The 24735-nt window shown below is 36.0% G+C and overlaps 1 pseudogene; it reads left to right on the top strand.

The window, feature by feature from the left end:
- The first annotated feature begins 394 nt into the window (after positions 1 to 394).
- The window catches only part of LOC124887141, a 29164-nt pseudogene continuing 4823 nt past the window's right edge, over positions 395 to 24735 (top strand).

Here is a 24735-nt window from a genome sequence, read left to right on the forward strand (position 1 = left end):
ACCAAGGTTAGAGAAAAGGACTATTGCATCTGCTGTTAATCTGTTTCTAATAGAGAGTCTGAACAAATTTAAGCTAATAAGTCCGCCTGCTCTTTTGATATTGCACAGGAATAAAGTAATTGGTGAGAAGGAAAGAAGACATGGGATGCCATATGGGTACTTCTTGAACAATGTATTTGATAACTTTGGAGTGATTTGGACTAAGAAAATACCTGACACAATCAAACAAAGTTTTAGTCATACAACATTAGTGGAAAATGAGTGCACAGAAGGAAAAATGGGAACTGTGTCCCAAGTGTCAAAGATATTGGCTACTCAGGAGAATCTAAGCAAGGAAGTGGAGGATATGAGGATTAGGTTAGCTTCTAAGGATGCTGAGATAGTGTAGTTGAAGATGCAGAATAAGAAGTTATCCTCAAAAGGACCTGGTTCCACTGAACAAATTGCAGCAAAAAATGCTAAGCTCGAGATCAAGGTTACAGAACTCACTCAGAAGGTTCAAGGTCTGAATGCCAAAGTTAAAGACCTCACTAAGCAGTTGCTAAATGCTTATGTTGTAGAAAGTTCTAGAATTCATCCTTGTGTCTACCTAAGTTAGTTTCAAGTTCTCTTTTCTATTATAGATTTTGAAGATAGTTGTTTTATTTGGTAGGTTGTACTGGTACTGATTTGACTTCACAATGAAAGAATCTTCTGTTTGTACATCTCATCTATTTCTTCTTTAAAGTTTTTCTTCATGTTAGTGTTTCCCTAGTGACCATGAGTTAACTAACATGTGCTTATTTTACTTTTGGATTACCGTTATCACTTTTCAGTGATGCTAAAAAAAGAATACCAAATTTATATGGTAGGGACCAAGTGTGTGTGTTGCATAATGTGTTAAGGATCAAGTACCAAATGTTGAAATATAGATATGTTGAATGGCCTATTGACACAGGGAAGAATGATTATGAAACATGAATATATATTGAAAGAGGAAGTATTGTGATAGGTGGAACAACGAACTAAATGAACATTGAATACAAGTAGATTGACAGGGGGAACATTGAAACTTAGTGACTGAGTTGAGTTTTTGAAGTCAATCAACAACAAGGGACTAGGTCCCTAAGTTTCATGATATATTGAAGGGGGAAGCAAGGAGCATAGTGATAGGGAGAAAATTCATCGATAATAGTGGTGATCACTCTGATTAAATGCGATAAATAAACATTGGTGCTCAAAATCTGTGATTGGTTTGTCATTATTAAAAAGGGGAAAATTTCTATATCCTGTTTTGACGATGATCAACTAACAACAAGGGACTAGGTCCTCGGGTATTTAAATTGATATATCTTGTCTTGATGGTGAGTAGCTAACAACAAGGGACCAGATCCCTGGTTTTCATGAATCCAGTACAACTGTCACTGTCCTACGCAGTTTTGTCTTTTAGTGTAACAAACTGCATAGGCGATCTTGTACCTATCAGGACACCTGGTCCAATTAGATTCTACCTTAATCATTATTCCACTATAAAAGAAAAATAATGTTTCTTAATTGGTGAGTTTTTGCATAATCAGAATAGAGGAGAGGGAAATAGGAAAAAACTCAACCTTGAAATATTGCTCAAGTTCTTAATTTCTTTATATACTGAAAGAGTGAGTGTTCTTGAGTCAAGTCATGGTCGGTAACTAAATTACTTATGTTATAAGAGTAATGACTTCTTTGTGTTCTTGAGAGTGCTTAGGTGGAGTTACCTGAGTTTGATATTGGTTAGAGTTAATCAATATTAAGGTGAGTTCTTGGCAGAGTTGTCAAGGTAGTTTTGTAATAGAGTTGATGCAACTAGATGAGCCTAGATTTAGGTTCAAATCGAGTCTGTAATCAAGATTTTGATTGTAGTGTATTGTTAAGAGCTTGTGAGGGCAAGCCATGATTTTTCCTTCCTTGACCAAGGAGGTTTCCATGTTAAATCACCGTGTTATTTACTTTTCCGCAAGGTTTTAGTTTCTCGGTGCTTTACTATTTTATTGCCGTGTCTGAATCTAAGGGACCTAGTCCCTCATAGTATGGTGAAACCCCGTTACGTTCCATCACTTTTCTTTCTTCCAAAACCTTGTTATCTCCTTCATGGGTTATACCTTCAAGAAAACCCAATCACTTACTTCAAACTTTAGTTCTCTCTTCCCCACATCTGCATATGATTTTTGGAGACTTTGAGCGATTCTCGACCTCTCTCGAATTAACTAGACTTTTTCCATATCTTTGAGAATCGAATCCATCCCAATCAAGGTTGCTTCACTAATTTCATACAAACATATAAGTGACCGGCATCTACGCTTGTACAATGCTTCAAATAGATCCATCTGAATACTAGCATGATAACTATTGTTATAGGTAAACTCAATTAAAGGTAAATGATCATACCAGCTTCCCTAAATGTCCAACACATACGCTCTCAACATATCTTCTAGTGTCTCAATTGTACGCTCAGCCTGACCATCTGTTTACGGATGAAAAACTGTACCAAGCTTCACTTTTATACCAAGGCCTTTTGAAAATGATTTCCAAAACTGGGAAGTCAATTGTATGACTCTGTCTGAAATAATGGATAAGGGAATCCCATGGAGCCTTACTAATTTGTTAATATATATCTTATCATATTCTTACATCGTATCTAAAGTCTTAACAGGTAAGTAATGGGATACTTTGGTCTTTCAATCCATAATGACCTAAATTAACTTGTGCTGGCACCTGGTATGAGGTAGTCTAGAAGCAAAATCCATAAGGATGACATACCACTTCCACATAGGAATGCCAATATCCTAAAGTGTACCTCCAGGCCTTTGATGCTCAATCTTTACCCAATGATAGTTGGGACACTTGGCTACAAACTCTGCTATGTCCCTCTTAATACCATTCTACCAAAAAATTTCTCGCAAGTCATGATACATCTTAGTAGTACCAGGGTGAATTGAATACTTCAAACTGTGAGCTCTGCCAATATCCTTTCTGTCAATCCATCCACATTTGGAACATAAAGTTGACCCTGATAACAAATATCACCATCTCCACCTTGGGATGAAACCTCAACCTCTTGTTGTTAAACAACATCCAATATCTGTCTAAGTATGGGATCACTACGCTGCTTCTTTTTTACTTCTACCACTAAGGATGATTCTAAACCATTCTGGACCACCACTCTCCCATCATCCATATCAAGTAGACATACATCCAAACGAGCTCATCTATGAACTTCCTTGGCCAACTCCTTCTATTTCATCTTCATATGAGCCACAATACCCATTGACAACCTACTCAACACGACTGCCATTGTATTTGCCTTACTCAAATGGTAAAACACATTCATGTCATAATCTTTTAACAACTCCAACCACCTCCTCAAACGAAGATTCAATTCCTTTTGTGTAAATATATACTGGAGATTCTTATGGTTAGTGAAAATGTCAACATGCACACTATATAAGTAGTGCCTCCAAATCTTTAGAGCAAATAGAAAGGTTGCTAATTATAAATCGTGGGTTGGATCCCTTTTCTGATCCATAAGTTGTCTGGACTCATAGGCTATTACCCTCCTATTTTGCACCAGAACACAACCTAACCCAACTTTGAAAGCATCACAATACACCACGAATTCATCCAATCCCTCTGAAAAGGCTAACACTGGAGCTGAATTCAATCGATTCTTTAACTCATGGAAGCCCTTCTCATATTTATCTGATTATATAACTTCACCTTATTTTGAGTCAACTTAGTTAATGGTGAAACTATTGAGGAAAAAACCTTCATAAACTTTCTATATTGGATGAAGTAATAGGCTAGGCTAGTGCTTCACTGCATTAGTCTTCTGAGGGTCTATATAAATACCAGTTCCCGAAATAACATACCTAAAGAATGTAACAGACTCCAACCAAAATTCACACTTACCAAATTTCGCATACAGTTGACTGTCCTTGAGGGTAACAACACTGTCCTCAAATGATCTGCATGCTCCCCTCACTCCAAGAATACACTAATATATCGTTTATGAAAATAATGATGAACATATCCAAGTACTACTTGAAGGCCCAGTTCATCAGATCCATAAAGGTTGCAGGAGCATTTTTTAGTCCAAGTTATATAGATAAAAACTTAAAATGGTCATATTGAGTTCTGAACATCATCTTCAAAATATCACGCCCCTGAATTTCAACTGATAGTACCCCAATCTGAGATCAATCTTTGAAAACCATCGAGAACCCTGAAGCTGATCAAACAAATCATCAATCCTAGGAATGGGGTACTTATTCTTGATGGTGACCTTGTTTAACTGTCTATAGTCTATATATATTTTGAGTGTGCCATCCTTTTTACGCACGAATAGTACTGGAGTTCCCCACGGGGAAATACTATGTCTAATGAACCCCTTATCTAAGAGATCCTTAAGTTGATCTTTCAATTCCTTAAGCTCGACTAGAGCCATATGATATGGAGGAATGGAGATGGTTTATGTATCAGGAAGAATATCAATACCAAACTCTATTTCAATAGCGAGAGGTACCCTAGGCAGATCTTCAAGAAAAAACTTTGGAAATTCATTGACTACCCGGACTGACTAAATGGTTGGGGATTCAAACTTAGTATCTTTAACTCGAACTAAATGGTTGATACACCCCTTTGATATTAACCTTTTGGACTTAAGATAAGAAATGAAAGGACCTTTGGGAGGCACCAAACTACTCTCCCACTTAAAGACTGACTCATCAGGAAATTAAAACTTCACCACATGGGTGTGACATTAATAGATGCATAGCATGAATAAACCTAATCCATACCTAGAATAACATCAAAATCTATCATCTCAAACACTATTAAATCTACTAAAGTGACCCTGGATGCCACACGGTGCTTACGATCCTATGGAACCACAAGCAAACCCGTGAGTTGGTACCTACTGAGAGCACTTGATAAAACTAATAAACAACAAATGTGAAGTTTCAACTAAAATGCCATAAGATTTTAATAACTGAAATTAGTATGGATGACAATAATTTGAAGTGCAATGACAAATGGAAAACAACTAACTGATTGAAAGTGTTTGAAAACCTCTAACAACTGGAATAAAAGTGTTAATGGGACAGGCCCCAACTAACTCCAAAACTGTCTGACAATAAAGAAAATAGTGAAAATACTATAATAGCTGGATAAAGCTCATGTCCTCAATAAATGAGGACTCACTACAATAGCTGCAGCTGATAGACTGATCTATTTAAATATGGTCGAGAATCTGAGCATCTAAACCTATGATATAAGACATCATAGCATAAGAAAAGAGTATACGGTCAGTACGTTAGAATGTACTGATATGCTAAATGGGGTTAGGCTACTATGCATGGGTTCATGTTCATGATTATTAACTACAGAAGGTAAAGGATGAGATACTGAGTGTATATGCATAAAAATATAAAGACTGAAAATGTATGACCACGCATAAACCAAATACTGAAATAGTTTGTGGACTGAGTTACTGAAATTTGATAGTTAAACAACTGGCGACTATATGCTATGGTCAAGCAAAACTAAACTGAACTCTAAACTGAGTATTGAAACTAAAACTGTGAGAGCTTTTATCTAATCGACATGCCCCAATATAGACTGATTTGGGGTCTAACCGTAACGTCAGTTGGAAGGGTGTTAGTATCGTACCACAGGTTACTAACAAAGGTCGGGTCCACCCTAATTTGGTAGAAAGACGCATGGAATATAAGTATATGTCCACCCTAATCTGGTAGAAAGATATTACAAAATACACTGGCGACGTAGTTTTGTAACTCAAGGACTGCTACTAGGGGTTACACCCTAATCTGGTAGGAATGCGCCATCCCTGGGTTCACTCGGTGCTGAATCCTACTTTTAATTAAATCGACACTGATCACTAGACTGTACTAAGCTTGACTGAACTCACACTGATTCTGTTAACTGACTGAATACTACTGTTTGAGATACTACGAGGATCATTTTATTGTGATTGGAACTAAGTAAATAGCTAATTTTGGGTATTCAACACCCCCAGGACTCTGTAACATTGACAATGGGATCATATCACCACTATAAAAGCATACCAAATAGACCACCATGCACAATTCATTCACATAGACATTTCGTCAAACACTTGGGGAGCACAATTCTTATACATGAAAACGAACAACATATGAATATCATGACTATCACATTCAACTTACAATTCAAGGATTTGACATGAGAGATTACATCAAAACATACATACTAGTTTATTTACATGGAACTTATATATTTCTTAGTTTGAAACCCAACAACAACACATACATGAACACAATTTCAATTTATAACATATGAAACATAAATTAAGTTTTAAAAAGGATTCTTGAACTCCAAGGGTGGAAGGAACCCAAGGATGAACATCTAACATACCTTGGTTGTTGAATTCATGAGAGTTATTGGCGATTGCTTGAAGCTTATACTTGAATTTGATGAACCTAGGGTTTTGTTCTTGAGAGGATTTGTGAAAGATGAGTGAGTTTTGCCCTTTCTAATCCTTAATTTCGTGTTTTTGGGTTGTATTATGGTGGGGAAACGACTTATCTACCCATCTGAACCCGTAATAAATTGGACATAAAAAATGTGCCCAGTGATGCTACAGTTGATGTGCCACATCGATCCCCAATGCGATGGATATTGCGCTGCGTTGCTGGCCAATGCAATACTCAACCTGACGCGATCTAATTGCATTGGGTTGCTGTTTCTCTCATCCAAACATACCTCAAATATCGTTTAAAAAATTCAAAACTCACCCAAAATGAACTATAGACAACCCTGATCATGAATTAACTTAGAAACCAACTTTTTGAGCTCGAGAAAGTCGATAATAAAGTCATCAAAGTTTTGAGGCCAAAATGAGACTTAAGTCTTCAACACTTAGCTACATTTTTTAGGTCTTAGGCCTCTCATGTATACTTTATGAGCTGAATTTAACTAGGAAGCATATAGGGTATTACAATATCTCCCCACTGGGAACATTTATCCTCAAATGAGACTAATTAAACTAAGACTGCTGAGGGACTGTGATTATACTAACACACACAACTAAAACATGACTAAATCTAAAACATTACACATGTTTAAATTTGTTCATGAATGCATGAATGATATGACAATGATATGTAGCTGGAACTGAGTATGAAGCAGATTAAATATAAAAAGGACTATTACCTTAGGTTGAGTCTTAGCTTGTGCAGAATAGAAAAGGGTACTTGGTTCGTATGTTTGCTTCTGCTTCCCAAGTGGCTCCATCAACAGACTGGTTTCGCCAAAGAACTTTGACCAAGGGAACTTCTTTGTTCCTTAGTCTGTGAATCTGACGATCAAGGATTTTGACTAGAACTTCTTCATAAGAGAGGCTATTCTGAACATCTACACTTTCTAAGGGGACTACAACCGCTGGATCACTAATATACTTCTTCAACAAGAAAATATAGAATACTGGTTGCACTGATACTAAGTCTGCAGGCAACTCAAGCTCATAGGCTACCTTTCAGAAATGGCTTAGAATTCTGTAAGAGCCAATATACCGGGGACTAAGCGTCCTCTTTTTAGCAAACCTCTTTACCCCATTCATGGATGATATTTCAAGTAAACTAAGTCACCAATCTCAAATATAATATCTCTCCTTCTCACATCAACATAGGATTTCTGTCAACTTTGGGCTATTTTAAGCCTCTTCTCGATTAATCAGACTTTCTCTAAAGCATCAAACACCAAATTAGGCCCTAACAATGTGGCCTCACCAGGCTCAAACCAACCAATTGAATACCCATATCTCCGCCCATAGAGAGCCTCAAACGGAGCTCTCAGAATGCTAGAATGATAGTTGTTATTATTTGTGAACTTTATCAAAGGTAAGTGATCATCCCAGTTACCTTTAAAATTAAGGACACACGCTCTCAATATTTCCTCGAGGGTCTGAATGGTCCTCTCTACTTGACCATCCGTTCGAGGGTGAAAGGTCGTACTGAGGTGAACTTGGGTACCAGGTCCTTCTGGAAGGTTTTCCAAACGTAAGAGGTAAACTGAGTACCTCAATCAGAAATAAGGGACAATGGAATACCATGCAACCTAACCAAATCTCTAAGGTAGAGCATGGCATAATCCTCAGCTAAATAGGAAGTATGGACTAGTAGAAAATATGCTGACTTGGTCACCTGTCAATAATGACCCAAATCAATTCATGTTGACGACGAGTACGAGGCAAACCCATTAAAAAGTCCATGTTACCTCCTCCCACTTCAAAGTAGGGATATTGAACTCTTGCACTGACCACTAGAATCTTGTTGCTCAATCTTGACCTGCTGGCAAGTAGAGCACTTAGCTACAAACTCTGCAATGTCCCTCTTTATCCCACTCTACCAATAAATTTCCCACAAGTCCCGGTACATCTTAGTGTCCCCTGGATGAATAAAGTAATGTGCGTCATGCACTTCAGCAAGAATCTATTGTCTCAAGTTATCTACATATGGCACATACAGTCTACCCTAGCAACGCAACACACCATCTCTCCCTTAGGAGAAAATCTCTACTTTTTAGTCTCTGACAGACTCTTTCAACCTAACCAAACTAGAGTCCATATCTTTTTTTTTTCACTTCAGCAACCAAAGATGATACCGAACTATTTCTAACCTACACTCTACCCTCAGCAGAATCAACCAAACAGATGCTTAGTCTAGCAAGACGATGAACTTCTTGAACTAGCTTTCTTTTTCCATCCTCAACACGAGTTACATTACCCATGGATAATCTATCTGCCACTACATTGGCCTTGCCCAGATGATAGAAAATAGTCATGTCGTAGTCTTTTAACAACTCTAACCACCTCCTCTGGCGCAAGTTTAAATCTTTTTGTGAGAATACATACTGCAAGCTCTTGTGTTCTATAAACACATCAACATGCACCCTATACAAATAATGCCTCCAAATTTTCAAGGCAAACACAACAGCTTCTAACTCAAGATCATGGGTAGGATAATTCTTTTTATGGGGTTTAAGCTGTCTAGAGGCATAATCTATGTCTTTACCTCTCTGCATAAATACACAATCCAAACCCACTCGTCTGAACCATCTAGAAAGGTCAATACTAGAGCTGAGATAAGTCGAGTCTTCAACTCCTGAAAACTTTTCTTACAAAAATCTGACCACGGGAACTTGACTTTCTTCTGAGTTAATCTAGACATGGGGGATACAATTGATGAAAACCCTTCAACAAACCGTTAGTAATAGCCAACCAAACCCAAGAAACTTCTGATATCTGATAGAGAGATGGGTCTAGGCTAGTTACTCAACGCTTTGATCTTTTGAGGATCAACTCTAATATCATCACCTAAAATAATGTAATCCAGACAAGCTACTGATCTTAGCTAAAATTGGCACTTACAGAATTTGGCGAACAACTGATGGGCTCTAAAAGTCTGCAATACAGTTCTGAGATGGTCTGTATGATCATTTTCATTACGAAAGTAGATAAAGATATCATCTATAAAGACTATGATGAACATGTCCAAGTACTTCTTGAAAACTAGGTTCATCAAGTCCATAAAGGCTGCTGGGCATTTGTAAGACCAAAGGACATGATTAGAAACTAGAAGTGACCACACCGGGTTTGAAAAGCTATTTTTGGAATGTCACATTCTTTTACTCTTGAGCTAGAGGTGTTAAGTGGGCAAGGCCGGGTCAACTCGGAATCAGTCCGTGAAATTTAACCGGGTTGTGGACCGGTTCGGATTCGGGCCTGGTTAAATGGGCCGGTCTGGTTCCGGGCCCAACAGTAAAATTTTTAAAAACAACCCTGAATCGGCCCACTTAATCCAACCCGGTCTAACCCACCTAAATCCAATCAAAACCTGTTAAAAATTCGGTCAAAAACAAAAAAAAGTTTTTTCTCCAATATACACTATATATACCCACCTATATATATTTTAAATATATTAAACAATATATATATATATATATATATATATAGTATATACTATATTAGAATTTAAAAAATACATACACATAATACATATACACAATTACACATGTAATCGTGTATACGACTATACGTTTGTTAAATATATATACTACTATAAATAAAACATATACAACAATATATATATACTACAATACATACACACACTATATATATAGTTATATAATAATTTATAAAAATATATACACATGTATACGTTAAATATATACGTCTATAAAAGATATACACACATATATACGTACCATTCAATATATACATACTACTTTAAATAAAATATACTAATATATATATAATACAATATATACACACACTAAATATATAGTTATATACTAATTTATAAAACGTATACACATGTATACTTAAATATATACGTCTATAGAAGATATACACACATATATATACGTACCATTCAATATATAAATACTACTTTAAATAAAATATACTACAATATATACACACACTATATATATTGTTATATACTAATTTATAAAATATATACACATATATACGTTAAATATATACGTCTATAGAAGATATACACGCATATATACGCACCATTCAATACTTACATACTACTTTAAATAAAATATACTACAATATATATACTACAATATATACAAACACTATATATATATATATTTATATACTAATTTATAAAACATATACACATGTATACGTTAAATATATACATCTATAGAAGATATACACACATATATACGTACCATTCAATATATACGTACTACTTTAAATAAAATATACTACAATATATATACTACAATATATACACACACTATATATATATAGTTCTATACTAATTTATAAAATATATACACATGTATACGTTAAATATATAGTGCTTTAGAAAATATATACACGTATATATACATACCATTCAATATATACATACTACTTTAAAATATATGTACTTCTTTAAATAAAACATATGCTACTTAATATAATAAATTAATAATACTTTATAGTAAATTAGTAATATATTAAAACTAAGTATTTAAGTTAAACTAAAAATTCAATTTAAATCATATGGAATAAATTACAAAGTAAGGACTAAGGAGTGAATGAATGTTGAATTTTATTGATTGCAAAATGATCCAAAATTTAGAGTTTACATGGATGAAAAATCTATAAATTTTGCATCATTTTTTCTAACTCATGCATGTTAATATTAACGGGAACTTGCATATGATAGTGAAAGTCAACGGGGGCAAAACCATGCATTGGACTTGATTCTGCTGAGTTCTCCCGTGAAGTCATAATTTCCTCAAGTCTCTGCTCGTCGTTTGGCTCCGCTTTCATTCCTTGATTTCTTCGTTTGGCTCTAATCTAATCTCTAAGGCAAACTAGAACTTTCATTGCATTGCTTCCCAATGAATGTCGGTTGTCTCTAAGATATTGTCGTCCCTGACTAAAAGCACTCTCCGATACAACGGTTAACATTGGAACATTCAAGATATATCTAGCTAATCTTGAAAGCATAGGATATTGTGTTTCATTACTCCTCCACTAATCCAATTTGTTGATCCGTCATCTGCGATCCTCTAGTGGTGACCGAAGATAATATTAAAGTTCTTCCCGATAAGTTGACGTGTAGGATCCCTCCTCAATACTGTTCTAACAAGGTAAATCATAAAAGGAATCAGGAAAACTACTATATGCCGGGCTTTTAGAAGATGATGGCTCCTTGGGAGAATGAGGAGCGACAGTTGGAGTGATATTTGTTGGTATAGCTAAATCAACTAAATCAACATAGTGGTTATATAATTTATCTATGTAAGTGTTTGCATCACCCATAGCCGTCCACAAATCAGGTTGTACTTGTTCAGAATCATTGTTAGTATTTATCTCTAAGTTAGAATAAATAAGAGTACTAAAATGGCACATAGTAGTATATTTCATACACGGATTTAGCATAGCACCAACCAAGTAAATAGGGAGAATCGAAAAAAAAAAAATTTTAAATTTAGCAAACATGGCACCAACAACTTCTTTGTAACCTTGTTTATTTTTATATTCTGTGAGCAAAGCATAAATATCGGCTATATATGCCAAAATATTACAAAAAGTAGGATAATAAGCACCGAAAAATTCAACCGTAGCTATATAATTTTTTTGTAAAAACTTAACAAGATCATTAATTATAGCCCAATCAGAATCATGTAGCATGCAATCAGCAGAATCAGCAAAAGAACCACAATGTTGGTTAAAATATAGTGTAATAGGAACTCTATATTTACAACAAGTTTTTAAAAAATCTTATGTAGCATTCCATCTAGTATCACATTCTTCAGGCATCAATATCGGTTTAAGTCCATTTTTTTCACATTTAAGTTTAAAGTCCCTAATTCTCGATCTTTCATTATTTCCTTGAATAAAACCAACGGCAAGCCAAATTTTTTCAATATAAAACTCAAAAAACTCAAGACCTTCTCTTACAATTAAATTATTTATACGACAAGCACACTTAACATAAAAACATCAGGTAACGGCGGAGATAACTTAGATTTTAACTTCTTAATAGCATTCTTGTTGTTAGAAGCATTATCAAAAGTAATACATAAGATTTTATTTTCGATACCATAAAATTCAACAACTTTAGCAATCGAATCAGCAATAAAATCTCCAGTATGTTTACGATCTTCATCATATAAAAAAGCAAGAACACGTTTTTGCATAACAAAATTACTATCTATCCAGTGACAAGTAACGGTTAAATAATTATTTTTATTTACAGCACGACCAAGATCAGAAATTAGGGATATTCTATATTGAATATTTTTTAACAATGTTGATAAATAAAAATAATATTGTGAATGAAGTCTAAAAATATCGGCCCGAAAAGTACTTCTAGGAATACCATTAAACATAGGATTATAAATTGCCTAAATATAATGAATAAAGGCATCAGAAGAAGGAAAACTAAAAGGTAAACAACCCACAGCTACCATTTTAGTTATTTCTTCCCGATCCCTCAATTTATTATACTTCTTCATTACCTGACCGGTTGTTGGGTCCATTCTAGTTTGTATTGGCCCACCAACATCCACACCACCTTTTGTAATTTTTAACTCTCTATCGTGATTATCACTTATATGTCTCATTAACGTACCCGTACCTCCTTGCTTGCCTCCTCTTTTATGCTTATATATTTATTGACAAATATTGCATTGCACCTCAATATTTGATATACGTTCAAAAAATTAACATGCAATACTAGTTGGTTTACGAGGTCTTGGGGCATGGGGAGGACGGGGAGGGAGATTAAATGATTCAGATCTAACGTTAGCATTTCCTATTGCGGGTGTCTCACCAATATTTTCATCATCTTTGTCTAATTAACTGCATCTACTTTTTTTTCTATACCATAATTTTTCTGAGCTTCGACATAATCTATATCGTGAACACCTACACCTATTTCTTCCTCAAAAGGTTGACTAAGCGGTACTGGAGGTGGAGGCACATGGGTATATCTACTACTTAAAGTACCTCTGCCGCTAGTAATTTACTTTTTACTACCACCACCACTTCTGGAAATTCTTTTTTTAATACTTTCAGTCGCGAGGTTTCTTAATTTATCCATAATATAAATTAAACTATAAAAAATTTAAAATACACAAATATAATAAAATTAAATATTTAATAATTAATACACTACTTAAAAATTAAACATAAAAGATGGAATGATAATACCAAATTTTGGAAGTATCTGAAGGTTGCGACTTTAGAAACTTCCACTCGTACTTTATAATTGCAAAATTAAAAAATTAAAGTGAGCACTTTAGAAATATATAGAATATTTGAGAACTGAGATTTGAGAGAATGAAAAATTGTGTGGAAAATGATTTGAAAGTGTAGGGTATTTATAAGAATTTTTTTGGGTTTAAAAAAATAATTTAATTGAAAAAAGTTATTTTTTTTAATAAAAAGGTGTTTTTAGCCGTTTTGGCCTCCCAACGGCTATATTACCGTTGGGATCATTGGGCCAGGGCCTAACCCAAAAAATAATTTGGACCGGGACCCAGTATCCTATAACCCATGGGTTGATCGGGTTGGGTCAAACTAGGCTAGTTTTCTTAAGTGGGCCGGTTGGGCCAGGTCAACTCGATCCGTTTGACAGGTATATCTTGAGCTGATGATAGTCGGATTTGAGGTGTATCTTAGAAAAGTAACTAGCACCCTGAAGTTAGTCAAATAAGTCATCGATTCTAGGAAGTGGGTATTTATTCTTGATTGTGATTTTGTTCAACTGACTATAGTCTATGCACGTCCTAAGAAAACTGTCTTTCTTACGCATGAATAGGACTGGTGCGCCCCACGGGAAAATATTGGGCCTGATAAATCCCTTATATAAGAGGTCTTTCAACTGTTCTTTTGACTCTTTGAGTTCGGATGGAGCCATTCTGTATGGCGTAAAAAAATAGGCTGAGTATCTAGAAGAAGGTCTATTTCAAATTCAATCTCCCTTTCGGGAGGGATCCCGGGAAGATCTCCAGGGAATATATCTGGAAATTCCCTTGCTACTAGAACTAACTCAAGATTGGGAATCTTGTAACTAGAGTCTTTGAACCACACAAGATGATAGACGCATGTCTTAGATATCATTTTTCTCGCTCTAAGGTATGAAACAAGTTGACCACTAGGAGTTGTGATACTACCCCTCCACTCAAGGATTGGTTCATTCAAAAACTGAAAATGAACAACTCTATTTTTACAATCAACTGAAGCATGTTATGAATGGATCCAATCCATACCGAGAATGACATCAAAATCAGTCATCTCTAGTTCTATAAGGTCTACTGATGTGAATTTCTAAGACACTGTAACTGGGCAGTTCCTATATATCGGTCGGGCTACAATAAACTTACCTACTAGAGTAGATACTGAGAAAGGTTCTGTTAAGATTTTGGGACTGACTTCAAAGTTGACCATTATATCAGGTGTTACAAAAGAAAGAAAAGCTCTAGGGTCAAGTAAAGCATAAATATGTAAATGAAAGACCTGCAACGTACCAGTAGCCACATCAGGAGAACTTTCTTGATCTTATTGCGTCTAAAGTGCATAGAGACTGTTTGGGTGCTGTCCACTGGTGGCACTAGAAGTGACGCCTTGTTGAGATGGGCGACCAGACTAAGCTGGGGGATGATTGTTCTGACTCTGGGGACCTGCCTGAGGACATTCTCTGATCCTATGCCCTAGCTTGCCATACCCAAAGCATACATCGATGCCATCTCTGAAAACATCCTAATGGTTCCTTCCACATTTCTAGCCAACAGGATTTGTTCGATCACTGTTCACACTACCTAGAGACTTAAAGCCTGGCGCCCTATCCTTGTTATTATTCCTGAATTTAAGCATTGGTGCACTAGCAGAAGACGGGGCTGGGACTGAAGGTTTCGGGCAGAACTGAGGAAGGTTACCATCTATGACTTTGGCTAGGTGAAATTAAAGCTACCCGTTCTAGCCCTTTTGTTCTCTTTATCTCTATCCCTTAACCTTATCCTTCTTTATCCTGTATGCATGGATCATCAACCTCGTCAAGTTCAGCTCTTAGATCAACATCGTTGTCCTACACTCCTTGACCATACTATCAGATACCCAGTCACAAACTTGCTCATCCTGGACCTGTTATCCGCTACTACATAAGGGGCATACCTGGCTAACTGAGTAAACTTGAGGGTTACTCCTTCATACTCATGTTACCCTGCTTTAGGTAAATGAACTCTAACACCTTAGCCTCTCTCATCTCCAATAGAAAGAATCTGTCTAGAATATAGTAGAAAACTCCTCCCATTCAATAGGTTCAGCCTCTTCATCCCTATCCCTTTTCCACTACTTAAACCATATATGAGTTATATCTTGCAGTTGATAAGCAGCTAGCTCAACACAATCATTGAAATTCACCCCCATAATGTGTGTTACCTTCTGTACCATGTCTAAGAATTCCTGTGGATCCTCTTCAGACTTAGATCCCCAATGTAAAGAAGGATTCATTCAGGTGAAGTCTTGAATCCTGGTTGTGGCAGTATTGGCCAATAGATTGTACTGAACAGCAGATGGCCGCACATTTTGGGCTTTTACGGAGTGAGCTATAGTGGTGAATACAGCTATGAACTCTTCATGAGAAACATGCTGATTCAGGGGATTTTCCTGAATGGGCGGAGGTGTTGGCTGGTTTTGGGTTCTTCTTTCGTTAGTTTTCCTAGGAGGCATATTTTATAAATGGAAGGAAAAGTTTAATTATATAGAGAGTTTAACTTGAGCTCCTGCTCATTCGCACGATATAGATACTAAAATAAGGGAAACTTTTCTTAAACGTCTTTTAGCCTCTTTCCCATAAGTGTGGTGCGCTACATACCTATGTATAAGACTCTACTCAACGCGGCTTTCAGACTCCCTCAGACACTTTAAAACCTTAGGATGTGATACCAAGTTTGTAATAACCCGAGAGTACACCCTAGATTTCACACAGTCCTTACGGTCTCGTGAGACCACAAGCTAACCGATGAGCTGGTACCTACTGAGAGCACTAGATAAAATTTATAAACAACAAATGCAGAATTTCAACTGAAATTCCTTAAGGTTTTAATAATTGAAATTAATACGGATGACAACTGTCTGAAGTGTAATAACAACTGGAAAACAACTAACTGAACTCAAGTATCTGAAATCCTCTAATAGATGGAATAAAAGAGTTGATGGGACAGGCCCCAACTAATTTAAAAAATGTCTGACAATAAAGAAAATAGTGAAATACTGTAATAGCTAGATAAAGCTCATGCCCTTGATAGATAAGGAATCACCACTATAGTTGCTGCTGATAGACTAATATGTCTAAGTACAATCGAGAATCCAAGCATTTGAACCTATGATATAAGACATCATAGCACAAGAAAAGAGTATATGGTTAGTACGTTTGAATATACAGGGTTAGGCTGCTATGAATGGGTTCATATTCATAAGTATTAACTACTGAAGCTAAAACATGAGATACTGCGTGTAAATGCATAAAAATGTAACGACTGAAAATGCATGACCACGCATAAAGCCAATACTAAAATAGTCTGTAGACTGAGTTACAGAAATCTGATAGTTAAATAACAGGTGACTATATGCTATGGTCAAGCAAGACTGAACTGAACTCTAAACTGAGTACTGAAACTAATACAGTGGGAGCTTTTATCTAACTGACATGCCCTAATATAGACTGATTTGGGGTCTAACCTATAACCCTAGTTGATGATAACCAGATTTGAGGTCTATCTTAGAAAAGCAATTAGCACCCTGAATTTGGTTAAACAAGTCATCGATTCTAGGAAGTTGGTATTTATTCTTGACTGTAACATTGTTTAACTGATGGTAGTTGATGCACATCCTAAGAGAACCATCTTTCTTACGCACGAATAGGACTGGTGCGCCCCGCAGGAAAATGTTGGGCCTTCTAAACCCCTCATCTAGGAGGTTTTTCAACTATTCTTTTAACTCTTTGAGTTTGACTGGAGCCATTCTATATGGCAGAATAGAAATAGGCTGAGTATCTGAAAGAAGGTTTATTCTGAAGTCAATCTCTCTTTTGGGAGGGACCCCGGGAAGATCTCCAGGGAACACATCTGGAAATTCCCTAGCTACTAGAACTAAATCAAGATTGGGAGTCATGGAACTAGAGTCTCTGACCCACACAAGATGAAAGACACATCCCTTGGATATCATTTTTCTCGCTCTAAGGTATGAAACAAGTTGACCCCTAGGCGCTGTGGTACTACCCTTCCACTTAAGGATTGGTTTATTTGGAAACTGGAAATGAAAAACTATTTTTCTATAATTAACTGAAGCATGAAATGAATGGATCCAATCCATGCCGAGAATGACATCAAAATTATTCATTTCTAGTTCTATAAGGTCAACTAATATAACTTTCTAAGACACTATAACCGAGCAGTTCCTACATACCCATCGGGCTATAATAAACTGACCTACTGGAGTAGATACTGAGAAAGGTTCTGTTAAAGGTTCGGGACTGAATCCAAAGTTGATAGCTATATAAGGTGTTACAAAAGAAAGAGAAGCTCTATGGTCAAGTAAAGCATAAATATGTAAATAACAGACCGGTAACGTACCAGTAACCACATCAGGAGAACTTTTCTAATCTTGTTGGATCTGAAGTGCATAGAGACTATTTGGGTGCTGCCCACTGGTGGCACTGGAAGCGACGCCTTGTTGAGATGGGTGACTGGAATGAGCTGGGGGACGATTGTTCTGACTCTGCGGACCTTCCTGAGGACATTCTTAGATCCTATGACCTGGCTTGCCATACCCAAAGTAGACATCACTTCCAGCTCTGCAAATACCCTGATGGTTCCTGCCACATTTTTGGCAAACAGGATTTGTTCTACCACTGTTCACACTACCCAAAGACTTAAAGCCTAGCGCCCTATCCTTGTTATCATTCCTAAATTTGGGCATTGGTTCACTAGCTAAAGATGGAGCAAGGAATAAAGGTTTTGAGCAGAACTGAGGAAGGTTGCCACCCTATGACTTTGGCTGGGTAAAATTTAAGCTACCCATTTTGGCCCTCTTATTCTCTATCTCTTAACCTTATCCTCCTCTATCTTCTGTGCATAGACCATTAATTTCACTATGTTTATCTCTTTAATCAACATCGTTGTCCTACACTCCTTGACCATACTATCATATACCCCAAACACAACCATGCACTGAGTCATCAAATAACGCACGTTAAGAAGACCCAAGCCAACATACACGGGCCTATCCTATAAAGTCCTACAAATGAAGACTTAAGCCTGTCAAGCCTTCTTTCCTAGATCCAAGCCCAATGAAATAAAACATAAATAAGAGGGGCATACCTGGCTAACTGAGTAAACTTAAGGGAATACTCCTTCACACTCATGTTACCCTGCTTCAGGTTAATGAACTCTAATACCTTAGCATCCTTTAGCTCTAACAAAAATAATCTATATAAGAATACAATAGCAAACTCCTCCCATTCAATAGGTCCAGCCTCTGCAATTCTATCCCCTTTCCACTGCTTAAACCATGTATAAGCTACATCTTGCAGTTGATAAACAGCTAGCTGAACACTCTTACTGGAAGTCATCCCCATAATGTTTGTTACCTTCTGTACCATTTTTAAGAATTCCTATGGATACTCTTTAGACTTAGATCCCCAAAATAAAGGAGGATGCATTCGGGTGAAGTCCTGAATCCTGGTTGCGGCAGTATTGGCCAATGGGTTGGCCTGAATAATAGCTGGCCATACATTCTAGGCTGCTGCGGAGTGACCTAGAGTGGTGAATACAGCTATGAAATCTACATGAGAAATATGCTCATTCAGGGGATCTTACTGAACGGGCGAAGGTGATGTTTGGCTTTCGATTCTTCTTTTGTTAGGTTTCTTGGGAGGCATATTCTGTAAACGAAAGGAAAAATTTAATTAGATAAAGAGTTTAACCTAAGCCCTGCTCATTCACACGATATAGATACTGAAAGAAGGGGAACTTTTCTTAAATATCTTTTAGCCTCTTGCCCATAAGTGTGACGCGCTACACACCCATGCACAAGACTCTACTTAACATGGTTTTTAGACTCCCTCATACACTTTAAAATCTTAGTCTAAGATACCAAGTTTGTAACAAACCGGGAGTACACCCTGGATACCACATAGTGCTTATAGTCTTGTGAGACCACAAGCTAACCCATGAGATGGTACCTGCTGAGACCACTAGATAAAATTGATAAACAACAAATGCGGAATTTCAACTAAAATGTCATAAGGTTTTAATAAATGAAATTAATACGGATGATAACTGTCTGAAGTGTAATAACCACAGGAAAACAACTAACTGACCTCAAGTGTCTGAAAGCCTCTAACAGCTGGAATAAAAGAGTTGATGGGATAGGCCCCAACTAACTTTAAAATTGTTTGACAATAAAGGAAATAGTGAAATACTATAATATCTATATAAATCTCATGTCCTCGATAGATGAGGACTCACCACGATAGCTGCTGCTGATATACTAATATGTCTAAGTATGGTCAAGAATTCGAGCGTTTGAACCTATGATATAAGACATCATAGCACAAGAAAAGAGTATGTGGTCAGCACGTTTGAATATACTGGTATGCTAAATAGGGTTAGGCTGCTAGGCATAGGTTCATATTCACGAGTATTAACTACTGAAGCTAAAGCATGAGATACTGAGTGTAGATGCATAAAAATGTAAAGACTAATAATGCATGACCATGCATAAAGCCAATACTGAAATAGTCTGTAGACTGAGTTACTGAAATCTGATAGTTAAATAACAGGTGACTATATGCTATGGTCAATCAATACTGAAGTAAACTCTGAACTGAGTATTGAAACTGAAACTATGGGGGTTTTCATTTAACTAAAATGCCCTAATATAGACTGATTTGGGGTCCAACCTGTAACCCCAGTTGGAAAAGTGATAGTACCGTGTTACAGATTAATAACAATGGCTGGGTCCACCCTAATCTTGTAGGAAGACTCATGAAATATAAGTGAATGTCCACCCTAATCTGGCAGGAAGAGATTACAACCTACGCTGGGTATGCAGTTTTATAACTCAAGGATTGCTACTACGATTCACACCCTAATCTAGCAGGAATGCCCCCATCCCTGGTTTACTCAATGCTGAATCCTACTCTCAACTGAATTGACACTAATCACTAGACTGTACTAAACTTGACTGAACTTACACTGATTCTGTTAACTGGCCGAATGCTACTATTTAGGATGCTACGAGGATCATTCTATTGTGACTGGAATAAAGTAAATAACTAATTTTGGGTATTCAACACCTCCAGGACTTGATAACATTGACAATGGGACCATATCACCACTATAAAAGCATAACAAATAGATCACCATGCAGAATTTGTTCACATAGACATTTTGTCAAACACTTGGGGAGCACAATTCTTATACATAAAAATGAGCAACATATGAATATCATGACTACCATATTCAACTTACAATTCAAGGGTTTGACATGAGAGATTACATCAATCCACATACATACTAGTTTATTTACATGGAACTTATATATTTCTTAGTTTGAAACCCAACAACAACACATACATGAACACAATTTCAATTATAACATATGAAACATAAATTAAGTTTTAAAAAGGATTCTTAAACTCCATAGGTGGAAGAAACCCAAGGATGAACATCTAACATACCTTGGTTGTTGAATTCGTGCGAGTTGTTGGTGATTGCTTGAAGCTTAAACTTGAATTTGATGATCCTAGGATTTTATTCTTGAGAGGATTTTTGAAAGATGAGTGAGTTTTAGCCTTTCTAATCCTTAATTTCATGTTTTTGGGTTGTATTATGGTGGAAAAAAGACTTAAATACCCCTCTAGATCCGTAATTGATAGGGCAAAAAATACATGCCTAGTGACACTACAGTCGATGCACCATGTTGATCCTTGACACGATGAGCATTGCACCGCGTTACTGGCCAATGCGGTACTCAACGCGATCCGATGCGACTTAATCGTGTTGGGTTGCTGTTTTTATCATCTAAACATGCCTTAAACGTTGTCCAAAAAAATCCAAAACTCACCCAAGATAAACTATAGACAACTCCGATCATGAATTAACTTAGAAACCAACTTTCCAAGGTCGGAAAATTCGATAATAAAGTCATTAAAATTTTGAGGACAAAATGAGACTAAGTCTTCAACACTTAGCTACATTTTTGAGGTCTTAGGCCTCTCATGTATACTTTATGAGCTGATTTGACTAGAAAGCATACGAGGTATTACACCTTGCCTCTACCTTTACAGGGTAGAGAGGTTGTTTCCCATAGATCCTCAACTCAGAAAAAAATACATGACTAAATAAATAATTATTTTAGACATCAATATATGGTCAAAAATTTCTCTAGTGACACATCAATTTGTGTCACTAAAGAACTTCACAAAATTTTTGCTAATTTTTTTTTTAAATTAATAAGGAATTAGGGAGGAGTAAACACTAGCCAGCATGGAATAAAGTATGTCTTCCTAACCAAGAAAGTGGTTTGAGCTTTAGATCTATGTTTGAAATATATCAAGCCTTATATACTAAATTGTCGTGGAGATTCAGAACCCACAACAATATGTGGTCCAATTTTCTTTGTAACAAATATTTTAAGAAACAAATTCCAGAACTAGTGGAATGGAAAGGAGGATCCCAAGTGTGGAAACATATGCTTCAAAACAGATACTGGATTGAGCAAAATTTATGGTGGAAACCTAAAGGGGGGTACATCTAGCATTTGGTATGAAAACTGGATCAATCTAGGCCCCATTTTCAAACATCAAAGTGTTGTCCATACATGAAATATAATGAAAAATGTGAATGAACTTTTTATAGAGCATAGCTGGAATTTTGATACTATGGAGAATTTTTTTCTTGGATATGTGGTTACACATACATGATTCAGCTAAAACTAGTAGACCAGGGGACAAACCTTGGTGGACTGCTACAAGTACAGGAAAGTTTAGTGTAAAGAGTGCAAGGAGTTACTAAGACTCAAAGAAGACATATGTGAAAACCTAAAAATGCTATTGTGTAAAGATTTACCTTTCAAATTCTCCTTCTTGTCTTGGAGAATTTGGAAAGGTAAAGTGTCAGTCTCTCAATTAATGCATACTTAGAATTTTGATATCTCTCAATTTTATAGGTGTTTTACAAATCCAAAGGTGGAATCTATGGAAAATCTTTTCTTGAGGGGTGAAACTGCTCAAGTCACTTTGAAATATTTCTCAAGGGTAGTAGGTTTTAGCCCTTTAACAACTTTGAAGAGGAATATTAGGAATTGGTAAAATATTGATGGCAATAAAAGACTGAGAGGGGTGTATCAGGTAGTGCCCATATTTGTTATCTGGTTTCTTTGGAAAAAATGGAACACAATTCTTCATGGGGGCAAATTCACCACAGTAAAGATCATTTGGAAAATAACAGCCTACATTCAGAAGCTCATCAAGAGCAGATACAATTTATGCCTTGAGGACAAAAATAGCCTGACATTATTAATATCTTTGAGGGATATATGCCTAGATATAAGATTAGAATTGTCAAATGGCTCCTTCTCTAGTTAACTGGGTTAAATATATTACAGATAGGGAATCTAGAGGCAATTCAGGCCCTAGTTCAGTTGCAGTCTGTATAAGAAACTCATATGGGGCTTTTGTGGTTGATAAAGGCTTTAAACTCCATAATACTACTAATATAGTGGCAGAAGCTAGGTCTGTGAGAGAGGGGTTAGTTTATTGCATGGATAACATAATTAACAATGTTATTATAGAGTCTGACTCTATGGTTGTAGTTCAGATTTTACATGGAGAATGGGAAATTCCATGGAGTATTTCAGGAGAAATTAATTGTATGAACAATATAAAGAGTTCTATGTCAGTAAGAGTACAACATTCCCTTCAGGAAGGTAATACTCTGGCTGATTTTTTCTAACCTCATTTTTTTTGTAGGTGATTATAAAATAAACAATTATCAAGACATCCCCACATTAGGCAGAAAAATGATCAATTTGGAGATAATAGGTACTCCTTATACACGAAAAGTTGTGGTATAGTCAACTTGAGAGATTAGGCATACAATGTTAATATTTATCAATCTTGAGTAGGTCAAAATTATTCTTTTTAGATTCGGTTAAACAATAGCATAAGTGATTAGTTTGTGTTTCAAGTTTGAAGTCATTTTAAAAGATCTGAGTATCCGCACCTGTGAGAATTTTGGGTGTTTCATTAGATACCAAATCAAGACTTGTCACCATTCTAAGTACTTTGCTTGTTTCTTTGCTGGATCAGAGAAGATAATTGATGTGCACAAATTTTAACACATGTATAAATCTCTATAACCATTCTTTTTTGTCTAACATTAGATTTGGTGGTAGTATCAATCTCAAGTGAGGTTCATCCATCTGGTGAAAGAAGGAAAAAGAATGATTAATCGAGATTTTTAGAGACACTTGATGAGGAAATTGGGACAAAAGAGATCTGATTGCATAATATCATCCAAGGATTGATAAAGCATACTCTTAATGAGGATGAAGATGTTGAATTCTAGATACTAGATGAAACAGAAGACGAGCTACAAAATGGAAAAACTCATATGGCACAAAGATAGGGTGAAATGAAAAATGATGAATGTCATGGATCATCAAGAATCTATAGTATATTAAAAGTGTGAAGCCCCTTAGAAAAATGATTTGAACTTTTTGTCCTTCGTTAAAAGACTCTTCTTTAGACAAAACTGTCTTTTTACTATTTTATTCAATTTCTTATTTAATTATTTATTATATTAACTAAACTTCTAAAGTATATGGGATTCCTAAAATATATGAAAAGAGAATCAATTAATATTTTCCTTTGTACTAGTCAATTAAAAAATACTCTTAAAATTGGACTATATTAAGAAAATACTTCTGTAAATATTGAGATTCACGTTACACTAGAGAAGAAACCAATTTACCTATTGGGAGAATATGATTGATGCTCATCCAACTTCATTCGGTTGCATGTCTAGATTGATGGATGCTTAATTTTCTATCCTTCAACTTCTTCACTATTTTTGTCGACATATAATAGAATCCAACGTGTGTGTATCTATCTATCTATCTATCTATCTATCTATCTATCT

The sequence above is a fragment of the Capsicum annuum genome, chromosome 9 (assembly GCF_002878395.1).
Source record: "Capsicum annuum cultivar UCD-10X-F1 chromosome 9, UCD10Xv1.1, whole genome shotgun sequence".
Classification (NCBI taxonomy): domain Eukaryota; kingdom Viridiplantae; phylum Streptophyta; class Magnoliopsida; order Solanales; family Solanaceae; genus Capsicum; species Capsicum annuum.